Source organism: Oryx dammah, unplaced genomic scaffold (assembly GCF_014754425.2).
Source record: "Oryx dammah isolate SB20612 unplaced genomic scaffold, SCBI_Odam_1.1 HiC_scaffold_24, whole genome shotgun sequence".
NCBI classification, from domain to species: Eukaryota; Metazoa; Chordata; class Mammalia; order Artiodactyla; family Bovidae; genus Oryx; species Oryx dammah.
The window spans coordinates 74,931,204-74,957,049 of NW_024070208.1; the positions used below are offsets into that span (position 1 = coordinate 74,931,204).

Here is a 25,846-nt window from a genome sequence, read left to right on the forward strand (position 1 = left end):
GCGCTGTTGCTAGGAGCCCGAGAAACTAAGAGAAAGTGTCAGGAGCATGTTAATCAGACTCGTTACAGTGCAACAATAACGTCTCTCTCGGGTCTCCCAGGCCCCCCGCGCACCCCCGCCGCACCCCGCGCACAGGCCCGACACCTGCGCGGGGCCCTCGCGCCCGCCCCGGGGACCCGCCGGCCCCTGTGCCCTCCTCCGAGGTCGGCGCCGCGGCCGGGCGCCGGGACGAGGCCCTGGGGGCCCTGCTAGCGCCAGGCACATCCCTGGGTCCAGGGGTCCCTGACTGAAGCCCGGAACCCTGAGCCTGCCCAGCGCGGAGCCCATCCCTAACCGGGGGACCCTTGGCCGATCGGGGTCCCCTTGCTTTTCAATCATTGCATGGGGTGGGAGGGACTGCCCTCTTATTAAGCACGATATTAGAATCAAGAGAAAAAGGAACATTGCCTTTCAGAGAGCTTTTTAGTGACTTGCTTCAAAAGCCTCTTTTTTGATTTTCTTATCAGATTCCATAGAGGATATTGTAAGTGATAATTCCGAGTTTCTGGAAGAAAAATAACCCAACCTTTGCTAAAGGTAAAGATTCCTCATAACTTTTTCGAGAGAATCACTTCATTCATTCTCTTATTCATTCAACAAACACCTCTTGAGCCCGACTGGATGCCAGACAGCTAGTCTGAAAGCCAAAGGACTGGTTCTGGACGCACTTTTCTTTTAAAATTAAAATGTCCTGTGAAGTGAGAAAAGGAGTAAAGGCATAAAATAATATCAAATGTCAAAACAAAAAGAACTGCCACTGGCTACTGCAGTGACAGTAACAAGAGAGGTGCGAATTAAGAATCTGAAGCCTTTGAAAAACTACATGCCATATGCTTTGGAAACCAGCCACTTTTTTTCCCCCCACCTATTTCATCTCCTTCTCCCCAATTCTTCTGGCTCCTGCGAGTTCAGCCAGGCTGCAGCCCTGACACCAGAGTCCTGCCTGAGGTCTGAGGAACGAAGTCAGCCTTTCCGCGTGTTTGTAAACAGCCTGTCAGATTTGCTAAAAGATCAAACACACTGGGTCTTGGCCCCATTCTGCCCTTGGCCGGACACCGGGAATTGGAAAGCTGCGCTCAGTCTTAGGGCCGAATTTGGCCAACTCAGGGTGTTTTTCTCCAATACGAGTTCTTGTTCGGGAATCAGGACAGACATTCAGGAAGGGCAGAGGGGACCAGACTTCTTGGAGTATCACTGCCAAACCCTGAGTCAAAGAGAAAGCTCCTCATCACCAGGAAGAACCACCCAGGCTCAGATCACCTGTGCCTACCTATTGACCCACGGGGGAATCCTGCAACTGCATCAGACTTCTCGGTTGCTCAGAATCAATTTCTCTGTCACACTGTGTGCAGCATGTTGACACAGAAAACGGGACATGGTCCCAGAGGTTAGTCTAAGCCCTAGAAGGAACTTCACAGATCCCCTTCATTATATCAGTAAGAGAGTTGATACACTGAACACCAAACACCGACTATATCCCAACGTTAAAGTATCTAGCTAATACTGATGTATGGCAGAAACCAACACAATATTGTAAAGCAATTATCTTTCAAGTTAAAAATAAGTACATTTCTTAAAAAAAAAACAAAAACCTAGCTAAGGAGGTGAACTCAGTGAAAAGAAGGCTGGGTGTTTTTTGTTTTTGTTTTTTGTCTACATAGTGCCACATAGCTGGTTTGGGTTTTGTTTTGACTTGAAACAATGCATCCAGTTGCTTTGGTGATTCAGACACAGAAAGAGTCCAGAGAAAACTGAACGTTCCATCTGACATAGCTTTGTGGTGTGGAGACTTCCTTCAGAAGACTACCCACTCTAGGCATCTTACTTATTTTTTTTTTTTCTTTTTAATGGGCTCTTTTGAGTTCCATGGAAGGAAGAACATTAAACCAGCATGAACTTCTGGCTTAGAATCTCTGGGAAAACTGTGTTAATAATGCAAACTCCCAAATTTGGAGAGGAACACATCCGTTTCCTCCGTGGAGTTTCCAGGGACTGGAATTCAGGCAGCGGCTTCCAGGGTGGCTCTGTGATGCTCTTCCCAGCGTGGTGCGAGGGAGCACCGGCCACCAGGAGCCTTGCCGGCATTTCCACACCAACCCAGCAACACGCTGCCTGCCCCGGGGGGGTGGGGGGGGGCCCTGGCCACTGGGCAGCTGGACTCTGCCTGCCTGGTTTCAGGGCCTGACACTCCAGTGCAAAGGCTGTGCTCGAGCCGTCACCCCTGCCTCTCCATGGTACCCAACAAACTCCTAACCATTTTGCAAGACGCAGCTTAAAGAGCACTTCTGTGAAGTCTTCCCAGCTCCCCAGAGACAACGTGCTGGCCCTCCCCTGGTTCTCCACTGCACTGGGTCAAGAGCTCTGATGTAATACTTTGTGCTGGGGTGGCTGGGTGTCCCCGAAACAGCGTGGGGCGCTGAACAAAGGACACTGCCACACAAGTCCAGATCCCGCTCCTCCCCATTGCTCAGCCCCCTGAACCCCCATAAGAGCTCACTAAAGATGTTTTCACTAAAAGTAGGCCCCGAGACCTCAGTTTCCTCCATCAGACATCCTGCCTCCCAGATGTGTACAAATATTGGCCCTTCCAGTGGACTTGCTCAAGGTCACACAGTTGGCAAAACCAAGAATTTGACCACAGTCTGGAAATGAAACCGCAGAACCACACGGGTGCACAACCATGAACCCCGTTATGCTCCCCACAAAGGAAGCGCCAGAGGAGTTTTTTGAAGCGAGAACATAGCTGAAGCCTCTTTTTCAACAGCTGCCTCCCTCAGAGACGGTGCCTGACCCTGGCGAGGGTGTGCGAGATCCTCACAGTTCAAACAGCCAGGGAGCCCTGCTGCCACGCAAGCCCCCCCTCCAGGTAGGCTTCGTGCCCCGCCGAGCCCCTCCCAGACTAAAGAGCCCTGCACACATTTTGCCAGGATGGCCCCCTGGCAGGACTGGTGCAATGGATGGATGATGTTGTGGGTGGTATCAGGAAAGGGGTTCCAGGAGAGGGCTGAAGGAGCTGGACCTGGACCCAAGGATGGGGTCTCCTCTTGGCCGCCCCCCACTCCTGCAGCAACCCCCCGTGGCCCCCGCCCTTCTGTGCATCACCTCACATTCCATCCAGCCCCTCCATCCACTGTTCTCCTTCTATTTCCCTTTTCCTTATAATTTTTGACCTTCCTTCACATAGGGAAGAAAACAAAAGTGGGTAAAAATTAATTTTTCCAATGACGTGTCTGTGTTTGGGAAGTAGTAAGTCGAGGGTTCTTAAGCTGTGAACTCCCCCGCCCCGGCCCCAGGACCCTCTGTGGTCCTTCATTTACTGTGAACTTGGCAGGGGGGAGTTTATTGGCCCATTTCACTGCAGAGAGCCGGAGTGCAGAGGAGAGCTAATACCATACTTTGGAAATCCATGGAGAAATGTCAGTGAGGCTGCTAATCACTCAGTAAACTAAACACTGCTGCCAAAGCTGCTATTTCTCATGTCCGGCATTTTGACTGCGCCCTCTTAAAGCAGGGCCAACATTCAGATTCTCATTAAGCGAACCAGAAGATGCGGGTCTGGCAAACTGGTTACTCGTTCTTTATGTTTCAGGAGACGTCATGTGAGTGTGCAACCTGCAACTCACGTGGGAACCCAGAAGGCTGCTTATGAATAACAGAGTTTAAAGAGATAAAAATCTGCTTTCCATCCCATTCTTAACTTTATTTCTTCAGAGGAGGACATTAACAGAAAGGTAACAGTAAATGATTATTTATAAAAACAGGTATTTTCAAATTATGATAAACATTCCACTTTGGATGACTGAGGGTGGAATCCCCCCAAATCATTTTTTTTCCACAACTTGGCTTTGCAAAGAGCTTTGTGAAAACCAGTTCATCTTTGCATCATCTAAGGAATTTTAAATTGTGACATATATTTATGAGACTATTTCAGGCGAATATTTTCAAAATAAGTAGCAAATAAATGGGTCATGAATTTGCATGCCCTGCCTCTGAAAATGAGCATATTTGAAAGCAGCTGGCTCCAAAGGCACCGTTGGCCTTTTCCCTTCCTTCTCAGAGAGCATGTGTGTTGCATTAGTACGCAGAAAAGAGCGTGTTTCCATAGCCTCCAGTGCTGCGCTTATAAAAATCGTGATGATTTTGGGACTGCACCTTCATTTTTTGAATTTTCAAAACTTGTCCCTTTTTGCTCTTTTATTTTCTTTCAACAAAACAAAGACCGGAGAACCCCTTTAAGAAATTTTATACATTCCCACAGAGTCTCAGTTTGTTGACCTTCAGGCCACAGAGTAAAACCTTCCTTTTAAGTCAAGCATTCCCCATTGGGAAGCGCTCCAGCTTTTTCTTTTTATGAGGAATTTTAACTGCTGGACTTAATTTAATTATTGTATTTTGTGCATACACCCAGAAGCCCCAGGGCATGAGCTTTACTTTTTTTCAAAACTTTCAAATGAATATCTTTAGAAATGCACATTTCTGATGGTAACCTTCCTTCTTCACTTGTATTTCTAATCTAAATACCAGACTTGGATGGTTCTGTTTCCTGATTTATTCATGGAGAGGCTTCAATGTCACACGTTTTTGCAACAGACACTTTTCTCCGGTAGACACAGAATATGGTCATTTGTGTCCTGAACTTGGGACCTCAGACTTCATAGCAAGAAAATAAAAACCATCTCCAGTTGAACTACATTTGAAAACTTGATGGTTCTGGGGACATAGTCTTCAATGAAAGGGGTTCCTAGTTTGAAACCAGGAGCATGCTGGCCCCATGGTTGCAGTTTGCCACCATCTGTCCCTTTAGTTTCTGTGACATAGTCCCCGACATCAGCTGTTCCTCCCAGATCTCTCTCTCTCTCTCACACGCACACGCACACACACACACACACACACACACACACACACACACACACACACATGGAGTTGTCATCTCAAGCTACTGACAAAGACTGAATATCTTCATTTCTCCTCTCTTATCCATAAACAGTTTCACTTGAGCCTTCTGATTTCCCCTTGGAAACACTTTGACCACATTCTGACTCTCAAAGACAAAAAATACTTTTTTTTTTTTGGTGTTGACTTAAAACTCATATAGGAATATTAGAATCTGGAACAAACATAAACTTGCCAGATTCATAAGCTCCACCCAAAGTATTTCATGAGGGTTGGACCACTTATTAAGTAAGTTTCATTTTAGGATTCTGAGACCTCTGAATTTAGGAAGATGTTTTCAAGCAGAATTATCTGCTACGTGAATCTGATTCTCTTATTTATTATGACTTAAAATTGTAGAAATTACAGCATTTTGGTGCCAAAGAAGGACTTTTAAGATCACCTTAGCCAAAGATCTGGACCCTGGCACATATTAGAATTATCAGGTGAACATTTAGTAAATACCCCAGTTTAACCCATCATTTTGCAGGTTAAAAAGAGACACAACCAAACAAAACTCTGAAAGACACTATATGGCTTTTACATTAGAGGTCTAAGATACAATATCGTAATGACTGGCAACTCCTGGCCATGCTAAACTTTAAAAAGTAAACTTAGGTTTCCGTAACTACATTTTGGGCCACACTGCTTGAACAATAGTTTACTGATTCTTCCCACGATATACTTTGGAATTTTATCCACATGCACATCCCTGACTGGTCACAGACTAGGTTGGGATGGTCACAGCCTTGAGATGCCTCACTTTTAGCTTTTGAATAAGGGACACGTGTGTGGATGTCTGCCCTTCCTGTGAACTCACTGAAGTTGGCTCTTTTCAGTGGCAGTGGCATGCTCCATGACTGATGTCCTGCCAACTTATTTTTCCTACATGTATGTAAAATGTCTCGGCAAAAGCAGTATTACTCCCAGTGTCATCTGATGATCTCAAAACACTCGAACCATAGAGCTTTACAACATACTGGTTTTATAAAAACAGAAGCAAAGGGACATCCCAGAGTCCCTCGAAAGCAGAAGTGAGCTTAGCTGTCACCTCTGATGTCACCTCCAAGAGAGCAAGGGAAACCACACTGAAAGCAAGGGCTCCTTCTAGGAAAAAGCCTCAGCTGGGGTCTCCCTGGCCCTTTGAGCCAGCTTGGTCAACGCTGGCCCTCACCCCGCCTCCCCCAAGTACAGTACCCCCTCACCCTTCCCACACCGTAGCTGCCTCCTATTCCCCTTCCCCATGCATCGGAGGTGGCATGCTTGCAGGTCACCAAGGGAAAAGGGGCGCTCCAGTCATTTGGACTAAAGGGCCAAGGACCTCCCAGGAGAGATCCAGGGAGCTTTGATCTCAATTATTTGCCTTGGGCTGAAAGACCTCTACTGGGACACTCCTCAAGGATCCTAATAAGGCCAGGACCTGGGATCCCAGATGCAAACCTTTTTTCTTTTTTTTTTTTTTGAAACGAAAGGAATGCCGAGATGCAATGATTAAAGCTATAGAGTTACAGGGAGATGGCACGTTAATATGTGGCATACCTACATAGTATACGCTCATTAATTCACTCCTCCAGCAGATATTAATTGAGCTTCTATGGTGTGCCTGCAGTAAGTGATGTCACTGTGTCACTGATGGGCTCAGAGGGTCATCCTGAGGCTGGCCCCAAGGCCCCCGAGTCCAATAGATCCTTCAGAGTGAAAGAAGGTGGGTGGTTAAAGCCTTTCTCATTCTGGTTCCCCAGCCCCCATCCTGTTCTAATTACTCTTCCTTATCCTTTACAACAAACATGCACCAAGATTGTAGCTCCAGGCCTGAGACCAAAAAATAAGGAAGAAATCAAGAGTATCTTAGAGGTAGATTCTTATGCAATCATAAAAAAAGAATGTTTATGAAAAGATTTTTAAAACATTTAATGACAAGAACTGCTGAAACATTTGCCCTTGCTTGGTTATTTCACTTTCTGCCTCTTTACACTTTTCTATACCTTTCAAATTGGCTACAGTGAACTCGTATCATTGTGATAGCCAAGAAATACGATGAATGATAAAATTGTTGTTGTTTAGTCGCCTCAGTCGTGTCTGACTCTTGTGACCCCATGGACTGTAGCCTGCCAGGCTCCTCTGTCCATGGAATTTACCAGGCAAGAATGCTGGAGTGGGTTGCCATTTCCTTCTCCAGGGGATCTTCCCGAGCCAGGGATTGAACCCGAGTCTCCTGTGCTGGCAGGCAGATTCTTTACCATCTGAGCCACCAGGGAAGCCCAAATGTGGGATTTTGGGTTTTTCCTTATTTTCTAAAATGGATCTAAGTTTTGTAAACAGAAAAATGTTTGTTACCATTTAATTTTGTTGTTTTAATAAGGATGACTAGAAGTGAGCAAAATAAATCTAGGCAAAAATCAGAATTTGTTTTTTGTTTCCTACTTGAAGCTAGTGGGTCATAGTTCCCAGACCAGGGATCGAACCCAGGCCCCCACTCTATGCTATGGAACCATGGAATCCTAACCACTGGACTGCCAGGGAAGGCCCCAAAATCAAAATTTGGATGAGAGTGAAAGTTCATTATTATTACAAGAGTAGTCAGAAACTGAACCAGAGAAAATTTAAAACAATAATGTAAATTTTTTGACTGCTGCTGCTAAGTCACTTCAGTCGTGTCCAACTCTGTGCAACCCCATAGAAGGCAGCCCACCAGGCTCCCCTGCCCCCTGGATTCTCCAGGCAAGAACACTGGAGTGGGTTGCCATTTCCTTCTCCAATGCATGAAAGTGAAAAGTGAAAGTGAAGTTGCTCAGTCGTGTCTGACTCTTCGAGATCCCACGGACTACAGCCCACCAGGCTCCTCCGTCCGTGGGATTCTCCAGGCAAGAACATGGAGTGGGGTGCCATTGCCTTCTCCAAGTTTTTTGACTAGCAAACTAAATCATTTTTTGAGTGCAAACCTCCAAGGCTAAAACCTGCCAAGGCTGGTGGCAGTGTAACGAGGTATAGTCCTCCTGGAAAATATCTGGCAATGTGTGTCCACAGACTTACTGTTATTTACTTATTCCTTTTACCTCTGGATCTGGGAAATTCTATGATTTTAAATATAGAAAAAGCCTCATTCACAAACACAACTCACAGATGTATCATTTAAATTAGAGAAGTATGGAAACGGTGATGGAATATTAAGCAGCCACTTAAAACTTGTGTTTCTGAGTAAAATAAAGAAAAGCTTCAATTAACAACAGATACCAAGCTGTGCATGTAGAGTCTGGAGCTGAACTGTCTGACTTCTATCTACTTCTTACATTTGAGGAACCTTGGGCAAGAAACTAGCCTCTCTGTGCCTCAGTTTAATTCTCTGTGAAATGGGGGTAATAGTGGTACCCATCTCATAGGATGGTTATGAGACTTAACTGAAAAGATGAGTACCTGACACATAGTATGCCCTCAACAGGTGTTAGCTGTTATTATTATTACAATGTGATTTTGTGTGTGTATAGTTGCTAAGTCGTGTCTGACTCCAGGCGAGATATACTGGAGTGGGTTGCCATTTCCTTCTCCAAAGGTGTTAATAAGAAATCGCAACAGAAGAAAATTCACCAAAATGTTAGCAATTACTGTGTCTGGAGGTAGAGCCTATTGCTGATTTTCATTTTGACTTCTTTTTACATTTTTGTGTTTCTAAATTTTTCATGAAATATATATCAAAAATTTAAAAAAGCAAGTTGGAGTTAATCATAAACAGAATCTATGAAACACCGCTTTTGATGGTACTGAGGTCACCTAGAAGGCCCTGGGTAGAGAGACCCTGGCAGGAAATTTTCATACGATCTAAAGCCTCCTGCTGCCAGGATCTGGGCACTGGGAGGATGAGCTCAGCTGCGGCCAGTCATGGACCGTGCCCAGGACTGGCATGAGAGGAACCTGATCCCCACCCTCCACCCCCGCCTTGGCCACCCACTCCTGGTGGGTCCTGAAGAAAGCCTGCTCCTTCTCCATTAGGAGGATCTTAATGCCATTAGCAGCCTCAGAGAACTGGAAAAGCGGGTCGAGAGAATGTTTGAGATACCGCGGGAGGAAAAGCGGTCCGAACGCCACTCCTTTCCAGCTGTCCACCCTCGGAATTCCCTCTCCCCGGGGGAGGGCCTGTCTGCTCTGTTTACACACCTGGACCTGGTGCGAGGGGCGGTCTGCACGGTGGCTCCCAGACCATTTGTGGGATCATTCCTGCTTCCAGGCAGCAGGCCACAGGCAAGCCTTCAAAGAAATCCCAGAAGCCAAGTGCACTCTCTGTCATCACTTAATAAGGCTTGAAGCTTTTCATATAACAAAAGGGGATGACGCGGTTCCCCCTCGCCTTGTGGGAACCCAATCACTCTTCCGCCGGCTCTACACCAAAAGGGCTCGCTCTTACCTTTAAACATTAGATCTGACTAACAGTGGGCTACCAGGGTTGCTGGTCCATAAAAGAGGAAGTAAACAGCTGTTGGCGACTTGACTTCATCACACAGTATGCAAAGGAAGGAACTGCAAGTTGCCGTGACAGATAATCTAGTATTATTTTTGGCAAAATGCACAAACGTGTCAAAGTTAAGGAATGTCGGCATCATTTTTTTAATATCTGTTCTTGCGAGGTTGGAATTAAGCCACAGAGACAGAAATTTCTTCTATTTTGTTCATTCCTAGCACTAAGCATGATGCTTATTCTTAATCAATTTTTGTTGAATGAGCTAATGGATTGATGAACAAATGAGAGAGGGTCTCCTCTCTACTGTGTTAGATCATGCGGATAGAGAAAGAAATAACTCACAGTCCCACCCCCAGAAGCTCACTCTAGTGGTGGAACCAGACACACTAATAGAAAATGACTCAAATACAAAATGACTGATTCCCAAAATCATACCACTAATAGTAGACATGTTTCAGCTCCTCCTATGTGTCAAATACTTATACACAGTAAAATGTCATCCTAAAACAAATTAAATTTAAAAAAATTAAGGGATATCCCCAGCAGTCCAGCGGTTAAGACTCCACCTTCTACTGCGAGGGTTCAATCTTGGGTCAGGGAACTTCGAACATGCACGCTGCACAGTGTGGGGAAAAAAGAAATTAAATTAAGTGTGATCCGTTCCTTCAAAATTCACAGTCCATTCTGGAAAACAAACATGAAGCATAGAAGGCACAACACCACAAGGAAAGCAAAACAGAAATGTGGACTCAGTTGATTTAATCATGCAGACTGGCATCAGACTGCTTGAGTTCACAAAGCTATGTGACCTTGGACAAGTTGCTTAGCTCCTCTGGGCTTTAACTCTCCCATTTGTAAAATGAGGTGAATACTAGAACCTATCTTTTAGGGTTGTTATGAAGAGTAAATGAGTTAACATCTGTAAAACTCAGGATTTTTTTATAAGCAAGCTTGTACTAAGTACCATATAAATAAATATGAAATAAATTAAACTTCCCTGTGTTCTATGAATTTTAAATTCTCATTAAGAACTCTGTTTGACTTTCTCTTTGTGTATGCCTGATGACTCTCCCCTAATAGGACTTGTGACGAAGTGTAACTCCAAAACCGTGGACTCGCTCAGGTTAATCAGGGAAGGAGAGGTAAGATTCCTGTTTGTGGAAAATAATCATTTAAAGTGAAGTTGCTCAGTCGTGTCTGACTCTTTGTGACCCCATGGACTGTAGTCTACCAGGCTCCTCCATCCATGGGATTTTCCAGGCAAGAGTACAGGAGGGGGTTGCCATGGCCTCTTCCAGGGAATCTTCCCAACCCAGGGATCGCACCCAGGTCTTCTGCATTGCAGGCAGACACTTTACCATCTGAGCCACCTGGGAAGCCTGAATAAGCATTTAACCAAAAGAAAAACATTCTCAAAGCCAAGAAACATCTAAGTGAGGGTTGCAAATGCTTTCTAAATAACTACTACTCCCTCTCCCTTGGTCCAGGGCAGACATGGCTAAACGACCTCAGAATCCTTTCCAACTGAGTCCAGATGCAGGCTCAGAACTGCTTCCAAACAGGGCCCAGGCAGTGACTGCTAACCAGGGCCTGTCTTGTGTCTCTACCTCTGCCTCTCTGGCCTAAACCTTACCTTTGGATCAGCCTCAGGGTCCTTTTTCTCACTGAACATACTGGGTGCCCTCCTGTCCCCCAGAGCCATGGCGTGACTGCCCTTCTTCTAGGACTGAAGCCTGGATCCCACAGTGACCTGCCTGCCCCCACTCCTGAGAAATCACCACTGTTGTTAAGTCACCAAGTCGTGTCTGACTCTTTGCAGCCCCATGGTCTGCAGCACACCAAGCTTCCCTGTCCTTCACTCTTTCCCAGGAGAGAGTGTCCACTGAGTCAAACTCATGTCCATTGAGTCAGTGATGCTATCTAACCATCTCATCCTCTGTCGTCCCCTTCTCCTCCTGCCCTCAATCTCTCCCAGCTTCAGGGTCTTTTCCAATGAGTCGGCTCTTTGCATCAAGTGGCCAAAGTATTGCAGCTTTAGCTTCAGCATCAGCCATGAAATTAAAAGATGCTTGTTCCTTGGAAGAAAACCTATGACAAACCTAGACAGCATATTAAAAAGCAGAGACATCACTTTGCTGACAAAGGTCCGTCTAGTCAAAGCTATGCTTTTCCAAGTCATGTATGGATGTGAGAGCTGGCCCATAATGAAGGCTGAGCACCAAAAATTGATGCTTTCAAATTGTGGTGCTGGAGAAGACTCTTGAGAGTCCTTTAGACAGCAAGATCAAACAGTCATTCCTAAGAGAAGTCAACATGAATATTCATTGGAAGGACTGATGCTGAAGCTGAAGCTCCACTATTCTGGCCACTTGATCACCAGTGGGGCTGGCGCTGTTAATACTTGGCCCCCTCTGTGGGTCCATGGTCACTGGCCGGCTCTGTGACTGCAGCCAAGCAAGTCACTTACCCCTTCTCTGAGCCACCAGCTCCTTCTAGGTAAACAGACCCTCCCTCGGGTTGCTGTGAGGCTTGAAAGTGATCATGTGTGTAAGTGACGCCGGCTCTCTGTCAAAAGTAAACGCCATCTTCCCACCAGCCACACACAGCGCCTTTGTGACTTCACCCCCAGGGTCCCGCAGAAAACAGGGCTGGGGTCTTCTGTCCAAGCCACCAGTGTCCCCACTCAACATAACTGTCAGAGCCAGGGATCAAAGCCGCATCTCCTGTGCCTCCTGCATTGCAGATGCGTTCTTTCCCCACTGAGCTGCTGGGAAGCCCTAAAAAATGTTAGTCCCTCAGTTGTGTCCAACTCTTTGTGACCCCATGGAGAGGAGCCCGCCAGACTCCTCCATCTACAGGATTCTCCAGGCAAGAATACTGGAGTGGGTTGTCCTTCCCTTCTCCAGGGCATCTTCCTGACCCAGGGATCGAATTGGGTCTCCTGCGTTGCAGGCAGATTCTTTACTGTCTGAGCCACCAGGGAAGCCCCTAATTCAGACCAAGCCCCTCTATTTAGGAGCCTCTCTCATTACCTCCTCCAACTAGACCTCAGTATGGATGACTCAGCAATGAGCTCCTGTCTCAACTAGGAGGGTCCTTTGCAGTACTTGGATGCAATCTCAAAAACAACAGAATCATCTCTGTTTGTTTCCAAGGCAAACCATTCAATATTACAGTAATCCAAGCCTATACCCCGACCAGTAACACTGAAGAAGCTGAAGTTGAATGGTTCTATGAAGACCTACAAGACCTTTTAGAACTAACACCCAAAAAAGATGTCCTTTTCATTATAGGGGACTGGAATGCAAAACTAGGAAGTCAAGAAACACCTGGAGTAACAGGCAAATTTGGCCTGGGAGTACAGAATGAAGCAGGGCAAAGACTAATAGAGTTTTGCCAAGAGAATGCACTGGTCATAGCAAACACCCTCTTCCAACAACACAAGAGAATACCCTACACGTGGACCTCACCAAATGGTCAACACCGAAATCAAACTGATTATATTCTTTGCAACCAAAGATGGAGAAACTCTATACAGTCAGCAAAAACAAGACCAGAAGCTGACTGTGGCTCAGATCATGAACTCCTTATTGCCAAATTCAGATTTAAATTGAAGAAAGTGGGGAAAACCATTAGACCATTCAGGTATGACCTGAATCAAATCCCTTCTGATTATACAGTGGAAGTGAGAAATAGATTTAAGGGACTAGATCTGATAGACAGAATGCCTGATGAACTATGGATGGAGGTTCGTGACATTCTACAAGAGACAGGGATCAAGACCATCCCCAAGAAAAAAGAATGCAAAAAAGCAAAATGGCTGTCTGGGGAGGCCTTACAAATAGCTGTGAAAAGAAGAGACATGAAAAGCAAAGGAGAAAAGGAAAGATATAAGCATCTGAATACCGAGTTCCAAAGAATAGCAAGAAGAGATAAGAAAGCCTTCCTCAGCGATCAATGGAAAGAAATAGAGGAAAACAACAGAATGGGAAAGACTAGAGATCTCTTCAAGAAAATTAGAGATACCAAGGGAACATTTCATGCAAAGATGGGCTCGATAAAGGACAGAAATGGTATGGACCTAACAGAAGCAGAAGATACTAAGAAGAGGTGGCAAGAATACACAGAACTGTGCAAAAAAGATCTTATGACCCAGATAATCATGATGGTGTGATTACTCACCTAGAGCCAGACATCCTGGAATGTGAAGTCAAGTGGGGCTTAGAAAGCATCACTATGAACAAAGCTAGTGGAGGTGATGGCATTCCAGTTGAGCTATTTCAAATCCTGAAAGATGATGCTGTGAAAGTGCTGCACTCAATATGCCAGCAAATTTGGAAAACTCAGCAGTGGCCACAGGACTGGAAAAGGTCAGTTTTCATTCCAATCCCAAAGAAAGTTAATGCCAAAGAATGCTCAAACTACCACACAATTGCACTCATCTCACATGCTACTAAAGTAATGCTCAAAATTCTCCAAGCCAGGCTTCAGCAATATGTGAACCATGAACTTCCTGATGTTCAATCCGGTTTTAGAAAAGGCAGAGGAACCAGAGATCAAATTGCCAACATCTGCTGGATCATCAAAAGAGCAAAAGAGTTCCAGAAAAACATCTCTTTCTGCTTTATTGACTATGCCAAAGCCTTTGACTGTGTGGATCACAATAAACTGTGGAAAATTCTGAAAGAGATGAGAATACCAGACCACCTGACCTGCCTCTTGAGAAACCTATATGCAGGTCAGGAAGCAACAGTTAGAACTGGACATGGAACAACAGACTGGTTCCAACTAGGAAAAGGAGTACGTTAAGGCTGTATATTGTCACCCTGCTTATTTAACTTCTATGCAGAGTACATCATGAGGAACACTGGGCTGGAAGAAACACAAGATGGAATCAAGACTGCTGGGAGAAATATCAATAACCTCAGATATGCAGATGACACCACCCTTATGGCAGAAAGTGAAGAAGAACTAAAGAGCCTCTTGATGAAAGTGAAAGAGGAGAGTGAAAAAGTTGGCTTAAAGCTCAACATTCAGAAAACTTAAGATCATGGCATCCAGTCCCATCACTTCATGGCAAATAGATGGGGAAACAGTGGAAACAGTGTCAGACTTTATTTTTTTGGGCTCCAAAATCACTGCAGATGGTGACTGCAGCCACGAAATTAAAAGATGCTTACTCCTTGTAAGGAAAGTTATGACCAACCTAGACAGCATATTAAAAAGTAGAGACGTTACTTTGTCAACAAAGGTCTGTCTAGTCAAGGCTATGGTTTTTCCAGTGGTCACGTATGGATGTGAGAGTTGGACTGTGAAGAAAGCTGAGCGCCAAAGAATTAATGCTTTTAAACTGTGGTGTTGGAGAAGACTCTTGAGAGTCCCTTGGACTGCAAGGAGATTCAACCAGTCCATCCTAAAGGAGATCAGTCCTGGGTGTTCATTGGAAGGACTGATGTTGAAGCTGAAACTCCAATACTTTGGCCACCTGATGCGAAGAGCTGACTCATCTGAAAAGACCCTGATGCTGGGAAAGATTGAGGGCAGGAGGAGAAGGGGACGACAGAGGATGAGATGGTTGGATGGCATCACCGACTCAATGGACATGAGTTTGGGTGAACTCCGGGAGCTGGTGATGGACAGGGAGGCCTGGTGTGTCGAAAAGAGTAGGACACGACTAAGCGACTGAACTGAACTGAACTTCCCTGTGACGCTCAGCCTCTGGCCATTTCCATCTCCTGCCTCCCCAACTCTGCCTCCTCTGACTCTTACCAATAGTCCTACCAAGTATGTGTGTGACATCCCCCCACCCCACTCCATCACACAGGGTCTGCTCTGGTCCCACCCCCAAATCCAAAACACCAGCCTTGACCCCTTAGGACCCACCCAGCATTCCGGTCCAGCGAGGGAATCAGGAGCCCGCACCCCTGACCCTTCACCCCATACCCACCACTCTTGCTGGGCTCATCCTCAGAGGCAGCTCCTCCAGTGCCCTTCTCTTAAAGGCTCCATCAACATTTTCAATTGAGGCTTCTGTTCAGTTTACAAGTCAACTAGGAAACACAATGAGCCCAGGCAGAAATCTACCTTTTAGCAGGGAGCAACTCAGCCCAGAGAGGACCCAGGGAGGCCACACGGCCTTAAAATCTTGGCCAACTTAATATCTACATTAACCACAGATTTATGTGGGGAGCAGCCACTTCTTTTAATTGCTCTGAATAAATCTGCTGGGTGATTTTCAGAAAGATGTGGCCTGTAGCAGCACCAGCCCTTATTACCAGGAAGTGCTTTGGGGGTATTGTGTGCTGAGAAAGGCGTTACATCAATTGAAACTCCTTTTTGCTTGGAGCCGAGTCCTGAAAGTTCATGCAGTGAGAAACACTTCTCGCCGTGCACAAACTGTGAATTGTATATAAAATTAAATTTTCTGATTAAAATCTGCATTGTTGGGTCTCCTGCTGCCTGCCACCATTTCGCCGAAATCAGATACTATTTGTGGTAATGGCAACGAGGGAAACCTGTTATCATTGATTGTAAACTGGCTTCACTCCTACGGCTTAAAAATCTGGAGAGCTTTAGTGTGCAAACATTGCATTTTCCGTACAAATATTACTGAGCCGAGTTTTACAACTGATTCATCAGCCAGGGTGCCAGCAGGTTTGCAGCCCGACCCCGACAGCCTTAAATCTGCTCACCCAACCGTGGGCTGCAGGCAGGCTCCGAGAGGTGGGAGGTGCCTGCAGGAGGGTGAGACAGGCATCCAGAAACTTCTGCTGCGGTTTTATTAGGATTTTTTTTATGTGGACCATTTTAAAAATTCTTTATTGTTACAATATCGCTTCTTCTTTTTTTTGTTTTTAATGTTTTGGATTTGGGGCCATGAGGCATGTGGGATCCTAGCTCCCTGACCAGGGATTGAACCCACACCCCCAGCCCTGGAAGGCAAAGACTCAACCACTGGACCACCAAGGAAGTATCCCCCTCCTTTTCTTTTCTTTCTTTTTTTTTTTTGAGATTTTTTGTCTGTTGTTTCTTAATTTTTAAAATACCTTTCATGTCAAAGTCTCAACCACTGGACCAGCAGGGAAGTTCCCCACTCCTTTTTTTTTGTTTGTTTGTTTTAGATTTTTAATTTTTTTTGGTCTGTTGTTCTTTAATTTTTAAAATACCTTTCTTGGGAATTCCCTGGCAGTCCAGTGGTTAGAGATCAGAGGTTTGCACTGCCAGGACAAGGGTTTGATCCCTGGTTCGGGGGAACTAAGATCCCTCAACCCTGGTCAAAGAAAACAGAAATCAATAAAAGAAAAGCAAAAAGAAAAAAAAAATTTAAATCTTTCCTCACAAGGGCATTGTTATTTGAGAGAGGAAGGAAGATAGAGGGAAAAATGGGGCCTAGGAAGATTAGAATTTAAGAGCCCACTCTCCCCCTACCACTGGCCGAGGAAACTGACAGGATCGCCTTTTATGGATTTACCTACCTCCATGCCCACCCTCAGCCCCTCTCCCTCCACCGCCAACCTCCAGGCCTCCGTTCTGAGAATCAGCCTCACAGAAATCAACTACAGTTCTGCACAGCATTACCGATAGTGGGATGCAGGCTAATAACTTTTGTTTGACACATGCAGAATCTGAAACCAAAAAACGAAGATGGTTTTTTCCTTAGAAGATGTGCCCTCAGAATTAGAACCCTGAGAGCTGGTTTTCAGTTCACAAGTGAACGCTCCCCAGAAGTCAAGATCGGCCAGGTGCACTGAACTATATTTTATTGCTTTCCAACCATTAGAATAGATTGTTCCTCTGTTTCATTTTGTAAATCATTTTGTGGCATGGGTAATACAAAATAGCTTTGACTTACAAAGGAAGACACGGTCATGGCAGGGGGAGGATTTAGCAAAATGATTGATCCAATTCGGTGTATCTCATATTTTGACAAAACAAAGCCAAAACGAACTGATTTCTTAAGGAACAACCCAGTCTGAAAACAGTGAGCCTCACCAAATCTTTGTTTGTAGAGAAGATCATGAAGGTTACTGGCAAAGCCACTGCTATAGACGCTGTTGTTTAGTCGCTCCATGTCCCACTCTTTGCCACCCCGTGGACTGCAAGACGCCAGGCTTCCCTGTCCTTCACAATCTCCTGGAATTTGCTCAAACTCATGTCCATTGAGTCAAAGATGCCCTCCAACCATCTCACCTTCTGTCGTCCCTGTCTCCTGCCCTCAATCTTTCCCAGCATCAGGGTCTTTTCTGACAAGTGGGCTCTTCTAATTAGGTGGCCAAAGTAGTGGTCACTTCCTGAGGGGGGAAATGCAAGGGAAGTGAGTTGAGGTGAAGGGGTACTCAAAGAGCCCAAGTTCAAAGGTGAAATGAGTAGGATCCCATACACACCCTACGCGGGCTCAGAGTGTCCTTTTGCAGCTTCTTTGCCCTAACAGTCAACCCTAGGCATTCATATGCATCCATCTAAGCTGTTCCCCCTGTGAGGGAAATACCCGGGGGGGGGCGGGGGGTTGTAACAGGAAGTGCCCAGTAGGGTTCCTGACCCAATCCATGCCCCACCCTTATCTGTGTTCCTACAGGTAAGAGTTTGGGGAGACCACTATTATTATGCCTACTTCTCTTTCCATTGAATAGCTGCATAATGATTCAATAACTTGAAATAATTTGCAAATCTATGAATTAACTATCTTTGGAAATGATTCCATGGGCTTTCTTTTCTCCCTCTAAACCTCCCTTGGGTTTTCTAGTCTTTCGCCGTTTCCTTGACTCTAGTTAGTACCAACCTGAGTTTCTTACACAGTCGTTTGTTTAGTCGCTGCGTCACATCTGACTCTGTGATCCCATGGGCTACAGCACGCCAGGCTTCCCTGTCCTTCACTGTCTCCTGGAGTTTGCTCAGATTCATGTCCACTGAGTCGGTGATGCCATCCAACCATCTCATCCTCTGTCACTGCCTTCTCCTGCCCTCATTCTTTCCCGGCATCAGGGTCTTTTCCAGTGAGTTGGCTCTTCACATCAGGTAGCCAAAGTATTGGAGCTTCAGCTTCAGTCCTTCCAATGAACACCCAGGACTGATCTACTTTAGGATGGACTGGCTGGTTCTCCTTGCAGTCCAAGGGACTCTCAAAAGTCTTCTCCACTACCACAGTTCAAAAGCATCAGTTCTTCAGTGCTCAGCCTTCTTTATGGTCCAACTCTCACATCTGTATATGACTACTAGGAAAAGCCATAGCTTTGACTATATGGACCTTTGTGGCAAAGTGATGGCTCTGCTTTTTCATACACTGTCTAGGTTTATCATAGCTTTCCTTCCAAGGAGCATGCATCTTCTGGTAATTTCCAGAAGGGATGGAAATCTCAGTTTCAATCAAGGGAGAGATGGGTCCTCAGATACGCATCTACAATTCTGATGGATGGCCATCACCCAGTTTTCTTCCCCCATTGGTTCTCCAAAGAGAAAAGCCAGGCCCTATTCGCCCATAAACCTCCTCCTCCATCACAGATCACAAAGGCTCCAGGTTGATCAGGCCAATAGCCCGAAATCACTCTCTTTCTCAGCCAGTATGGGGAGCTGAAAACCTGTCACTCACCAGCAAGAAGATGTGGGATCCATGTCAGATTCATGCTCCTTCCTCTCTCCCCATTCCCTCACCTCCCCACCCCTCCCTCTTGCTCTTAGTATGGAGTGTCTTCTCTCCATTTTCCTTCTACTTCTTGTCCCCTCCGAGTTCTAGCTCTTTCTTTGGGGTTGGCAGACACCAGAGGGCAACATAATCTCACCTACTTGCCAGTTCTTTCATTTCACCAGTAGAGGGAAGAGTTTGAGAGAACCTACAAGAACTAGGAGGTGCGTGGAAATGATTTCTGAAACATGGAATTAGCAACACAACTGCTCTCTCAAAGGCATCTCGTGCCAAGGCATTCTGTTCCCGTTGGTAAATAATCTGTTATAAAACTGTTGCAATGCATATTAACTCACCAGAGCACGACACTGGCAAAATTTCCCTCCAGGCTACATTTTGCAAGGAGACAACTTTTCACGTGAGAACAGAAGTCATGCATTATTCAAGGTAAAGCTGACCCTCCATGCCTTCCTCACCACTTAGTCTTTTGAGATCTGGTTTTTGTTTTGTTCCTGAAATAACTGGTAGGGCATTTAGCCCTGAATGGCTTGTTTTGAGTACTTGTTGTGGTAGGAATCTAGGTGTTTGAAGGTGCATGGCCCTGAGCTGGGCAAGTGAAGCCGAGTCACTCAGAACAATTGATTACAAACCAAGCAGTAGAGCCTCTAGGGCCAGGGCTAGCCCATTCCCTCATGCATATTCAGAGAATTCGAAAAGGTTCCTTTGGAAAATAGTTTGGAAGGATTCTGAAATGAAATTTGTGCCTCTGCACTGACCGTTTACCAAATAATCACCCTGACCAAGTTAGCACTAATACCTTTAGAAAGTAGACAACATGGAGCTCAGCAATCTGCTCAACCATTGCAATCTGCTCAATTGTTTGGATCTAATTACCTAGACTGGCTATTTTCTGCTTGGTGTCTCCAACCTTTGAACCATTTCCAAAGCGAGAGCTTTACAGACAGGGTCTTTGAAAATCCTTTTAGGTAGAGTTTGTGGTTTTGTCCTTCTTTAGATGGATTTTTTTTTAATCCAAGTGTTTTTTCGAGTTTATCCACATGACTTTGCCTCCATTTCTTCCTTAACATCCTTTCTTTAGTTACCCAAAGGGAGGATTCTTATCCTGAGGTCCAGAAGTGGACTTGAGCACTTCATGAAGCCCTTGAAATTGGGAGTAAAATTCTTTGTGTATGTACATGCTGGAGGGCTTCCCAGGTGGCGCTAGTGGTAAAGAACCCACCTGCCAATGCAGCAGACGTAAGAGACTTGGGTTCCATCCCTGGGTTGAGAAGATCTTCTGGAAGAGGGCATGGCAACCCACTCCAGTATTCTTGCCTGGAGAATCCCATGGAGAGAGGCGCCTAGTGGACTGCAGTCCATGGGGTTGAGAGTCGGACACGACTGAAGCGACCGGGCATGCATGCGTGTACATAATGGTTTTTCTGGGATGGTCTTCATCAAATTCTCAAAGGGCTCCATGAGCTCCATTCTGCAATCATGATGTTCACTGAGCCAGAATTTTCCCAGTCAGTGTGCAAGAATGGGTTCCAGGTGTGTGCTTGAACCTCTGATCTCCTCAACCCTTAGGTGACCCTTAGCTTCCCAGGTGGTCATCTCCTGCCAAGAGCTGCCCAGCTGCCATAAAAATATTATCTTCTTGGGACTTCCTGGTACTCCAGTGGTTAAGGCTCTGTGCTTCCAGTGCAGAGGGGCATGGCTTCCATGCCTGGTCTGGGAACTAAGATCCTGTATGCCTCACAGTGCAGCCAAAAAAACTTTGAAAAATAAATAAATCGATAAATAATACTATTTTCTCTGTGTGCCACCATTAATAAAAGATGGGAAGCACTACCATAAACTTCTCACTTTTATCTCACCCACCATCTTTGCTCTGGGTATCTCTTCCTTCATCTCCATGGTATGAATTATCTAGAGGGAAACCTGGCATTGATTCAGCCACCTGTGGTATAATCTGTATTTTGTGTACTTTGCCAGGAAAGAAAGTGGTGTGGTCGTCCGTCCCCTCTTCCTGAAAACAACCCCCACCCCCACCCCTTCCCCTCCCCCTGCCCCAGCTACTGGCTACTACAGCTTGGAATGTGCCTTGCCGGCCACAGGGCAGTCAGGAAAATCACCTCATTCCCCCATTTCCTGGGCAATTCCTTTGCTAACCCCAGGCACCTGCCCCCTTCCCGCAGTAGCTCGTCCGTGTGTCCAGAAGCATTTCTATGCCAGCTCCCTAAGTGGCTCCCAGCTTCATTACCAATATTCCTCAAAAGTGCTCTCATGCAAAGATTCTAGCCAACCAAGAAGGACATTCAAATCTTACACGGAACCCACATTCAGCCAAAGACTCAAACATAACAAACAGGGCAGGCAAATCCCTAGGACTCCTGGCTGACACAGCATTCATGAAATAGGGTGACCGTCCAAGCCCTCCCCTACCTAGTCCAAAACACACAAAATTCCTCATGTTCCAGACCAGACTAGCCATCCACGGTCACTCTCATTACGGCATGTTCAGATCATTTTATTTTCCTATCACTATAGTCACCATTTCGGTAAACTGAAGAAGCATGCCATTCACTTAGATTTAATTTCTGATTCAGATTTTCATCTGAATGACTTCAACAAAATTTGGCCACGTCTGCTGCACTTCCCCCAAATGTTAATCCCCTAATTCTTAAATATCCTTCTAGCCCACCTCGAATTTCCATTAAAAGAAGGAAACTGTCTTGCCTCCTTTCTTCCAGTTAGCCAAGCCGACAGCCCAAAATGGCAACGACAGTTTCTAACATCTTCAAAACTCTCTTCCTCCTTTCTTGCCTGAACCACCGAACCTAGACACATCCCTTACCCTTAACTTTCTTGTCAATACATCATTTCAAAAATGTCTTAGTTCTGAGAGGAAAGAAATTGCTCCTACCCCATTAGGAACTGTAAGTGCCTGTTTCTTAAATATGTAAGTGTAGTGTTACTGACGGGAGGTCACGTAGGATAAAGTAAGGAATGTAAGTAAGGCGGATCTGGGAGCCACAGCGGCATCCACACACATTGCACCAGCCCAGAGCCCCAAGGTGTGGGGACTTCACTCTGCTCCCCAAGAAAATCACAAGCCCACAGAGAAGTCTTTTCTTCAAACCCACCACCACTAATTCTAAAATAAATTATTTAGAATATTTCCAACTGTAGTTAGAAGGCTTCCCCCACTGGGTGCTCTGGGCCAGACTGTCACACAGCACGGTTCACGAATATTTATACTAAGATGAGCTACTTCCTTCTTAATCAAACTGACAACCGGACTGAATTCAGGATCCCTTTACTTGAAGACAGTAATCCGGGGTAAATCCTTTAAGAAAGCAGTCGTATCACTTTTCCATGTATTTTAGAAGCAGGGAAATATTTTAATAAATGCCTGAAAATCACCAGCGGTCTTTTTTAAAACCTATTTTTTTAAGACAATATCAGGAGTTACAAAAAACTTAGTGATGGATCCCTAAAATAAAAAACATAGAAAAGGTCTCTTTTTCTTTTTAAGAATAAAATAACGTGTAGATATACAAAATGCCAAAAAAAAGTTTGAATCTTGATTTTAACTTATTTATTGAGTTGAAGAAAAGGAAATGCTTTGCTCCTGTCTGCAGCCATTATAACACTGGATTTACTAGCTATTATTCACTAACCTTAAGTGTGTACTTTTTTTAACTTTTGTTTGCTTTTTAAAATTTTTGTTCTTCTAAGTGTGTACTAACTTTTGAAGGGAGAGATGAATACACTTGGGGGGAAAATATATTTTTTGATTGCTCATGAGTTTAAAGTATAATGTTTTAACATGTTTTCTTTTTGATCCATCAAAGAGCTAAAGCTTCTTTCATATATACTTCTGTTGTTCGACCATCTCTAAGTAAATATTAATAAGAAGTACTTTCTACTTGATACTAACAAGTGTTTTCGATGTAAGATTCTTAAAGTTCCTTGAGCATCAGTTCGTTAATCCCCAGCAGTCCTGGGATAGAGAAAATGATAGGAAAACAGGTAACCCAACTGCTGTCCACTGAGATCCCACGTAAGAAAGGGGGGCCTGGAACTCTGGCTGGTGCCCTTTCATTTTCTGATGTAGTTCTCTCTTAAAACATAAAAGCACCATAGGAAAGTTAAGGAGAGAAACTTAAATTCCATATATACAATAGCAAAGTGGGCTCTGGACTCTGACACCTTTCAAACCCCAATTATTTGATACTGCAGCCAAGGTGAGTGAGCTGGGGTCACCTCATCTTTGAAGCCTTCCCTGAGCCATCCCCCCAATTGTTTCTGCCTCCCCCACCCAGGCCGTGTACGATCTTCACGGCAGCACCTGGGACATTTAAACTGTCCACATCCACTGGCTTCTACGTTTACGTCCCTGGCCACACACCAGACTCCTCAACAGGAGGGGAAATGCCTCCATCACCTGCGTCTCCACTGACTGCCACGGCCATACGACCAAGAACGCACTCTTAAACGTGGAAAGGACATAATCTTGCGTTCTCCAAAATCTTCCTTTTATTCTCTAAACCCCACTTGGCACGTTTAGCCTGAAGCTACTTGCGACCTAGAACAAAGATGAATCAAGCCTTTTAGATTTTCTAGTTAAGCTCCAGGTGGTGAGAAACGCAGGGACTAAAACTCAAAGTGGGAGGGAGCTGGCAAGTGGAGACATGAGTGGGGGTGCATTTCAGGACAGGATGGAAAGAAGGTGAACAGGAGACGAGACTCCAAAGAGGTCCCAGAGAGAGTGAGTGTCCTGGTTCTGGATGAAGCCGCACAGGAGTTCTGACACTGACAGGAGAGAGGACACAACCCCGTTCAGCCACTGACCCAGGAACAGAGGAGCTGGCCCTAGGCCGTCCCCAGCTCTTCCCTGCTTCGCCAGGCTGCCTGGTTTCCAGCTTCAGATTGTCTCCCTGCCTTTCCCCAACAGGATGGCCCCGTCCTGCCTTCCCAGGCCTCCGTGCCCGGTGCCAGCCATCCAGGGCGCTCACACGGACCAGCAGGCCACTCCTCCCAGCACCTCGTCTCCATGTCAACAGGTAACCTTCCTGCTGGGGACGTCGGGCACCACGCCAACCTGGGGAAGACCACCTTTGGGGACGGATGGACATATTGATGCCCATAAAATCCCACTGCCAAGGTGGGCCACTGGTCTCCAAATAGGGCCTGCCCCAGAGAAAGCTAAGAATCTAGTGAGCTGAGATCGCTTGGTCTGACCCGCTCAAACTGCTAGTGCCTTAAAGGAGGGGTAGTTCTGAAACATTCAGCACATGCCAGCCACTGGGCCGATCAGACCTTCTGTTTACAGACTGACTCTTTAACGATGCCGTGAAAATCATTCCTCCACAATGAGATGCCACTTCCCACCCATTAGGATAGAAATTATTTTTTTAAAAAAGAAAAGAAAAAACAGAGAAGAAGTATTGGTGAGGAATAGTAAAGTTAGAACACGTGTGCACTGTTGGTGGGAATGTAAAAATGGTACAACTACTACGGAAAACATTATGATAGTTTTTTAAAAAATAAAACAGAATGACTATGTGCTGTGCTTAGTCGCTCAGTCGTGTCTGACTCTTTGCGACCCCATGGAGTGTAGCCCACCAGGCTCCTCTGTCCATGGGATTTCCCAGACAAGAACGCTGGAGCGGGTTGCCATTTCCTTCTCCAGGGGATCGTCCCAACCCAGGGATCAAACCCGCATCTCCTGCACTGGTAGGCGGATTCTTTACCATTGAGCCACCAGGGAAGTCCCACATGTCACGTAGTGTAGCCAAAATTTAAAAAAAAAAAAAGAAATTTCAAAAACAAGTGGTTAAAATGGTAAAATTTGTGTTCTGTATATTTTACTGTGGTACAATTAAAAAAAAAAATCAACCTCTTTCCTGCCATTCCTGAAGCCCAAGCTGACCCATCCATGCATCCCACAAAGTAACCTTCTGGGGCTCAAACCCCGCCCCCACAGCCTTGCCCTGTTCCTGGCCTGCTTCACGCGGGCCTGGGAACACTCGGGCCTGGGAACCCGCGGCTCCCAGCCTGGGGCTGCTGCGTCTTCTCCCCAGCATCTGAACCTGTGCTTCCACCACTGACCTCGAGTGCCTTGGCCTTCTGCCTTTCTGTGGGCTGCGCTTGTGCTGGAGCTCCTGCAGCCCCTCTCCAAAAAAACAAACCAAGAATAAACCTTACAATCCCCCAAGAGGGATAAGGGAACAAAAGAAACATCAGAAATCAACTTCCATCTTCATCTTTAGAAACAGTCTACTATCCAACCAGTCCATCCTGAAGAGATCAGCCCTGGGATTTCTTTGGAAGGAATGATGCTAAAACTGAAACTCCAGTACTTTGGCCACCTCATGCGAAGAGTTGACTCATTGGAAAAGACTCTGATGCTGGGAGGGATTGGGGGCAGGAGGAGAAGGGGACAACAGAGGATGAGATGGCTGGATGGCATCACCGACTCGATGGACGTGAGTCTGAGTGAACTCCGGGAGATGGTGATGGGCGGGGAGGCCTGGCGTGCTGCGATTCATGGGGGTCAAAAAGAGTTGGACACGAAAACTGAACTGATACATTAAGTGCTGATTACACGAGTCAAGTACTGTGCTAAATGTTTTGTTAATCATGTCATTTTTTTTTTTCTTTTGGCTGCGCTGTAGCTCGTACGGCCTTAGTTCCCCCACCAGGGATCAACTGCAGGGAATTTCCAATCATGTCATTTTACTTTTTTTTTTTTGCTGAGTTGCACTATTTCTGGGTCTTAGTTCCCTTAGTGGGGA

General features: G+C 45.6%; 1 protein-coding gene across 1 annotated transcript in view; it reads left to right on the forward strand.

Moving 5' to 3' along the window:
- CLYBL (citramalyl-CoA lyase) overlaps window positions 1-10,416 on the forward strand; it is a 238,173-nt gene extending 227,757 nt beyond the window's left edge. The window contains exons 9-10 of the transcript XR_005725743.1: window positions 507-2,905; window positions 3,629-10,416. The gene's annotated coding sequence lies outside the window, so the exon portion shown is untranslated. The remainder of the gene's footprint in view (window positions 1-506; window positions 2,906-3,628) is intronic.
- The last annotated feature ends 15,430 nt before the right edge of the window (window positions 10,417-25,846 follow it).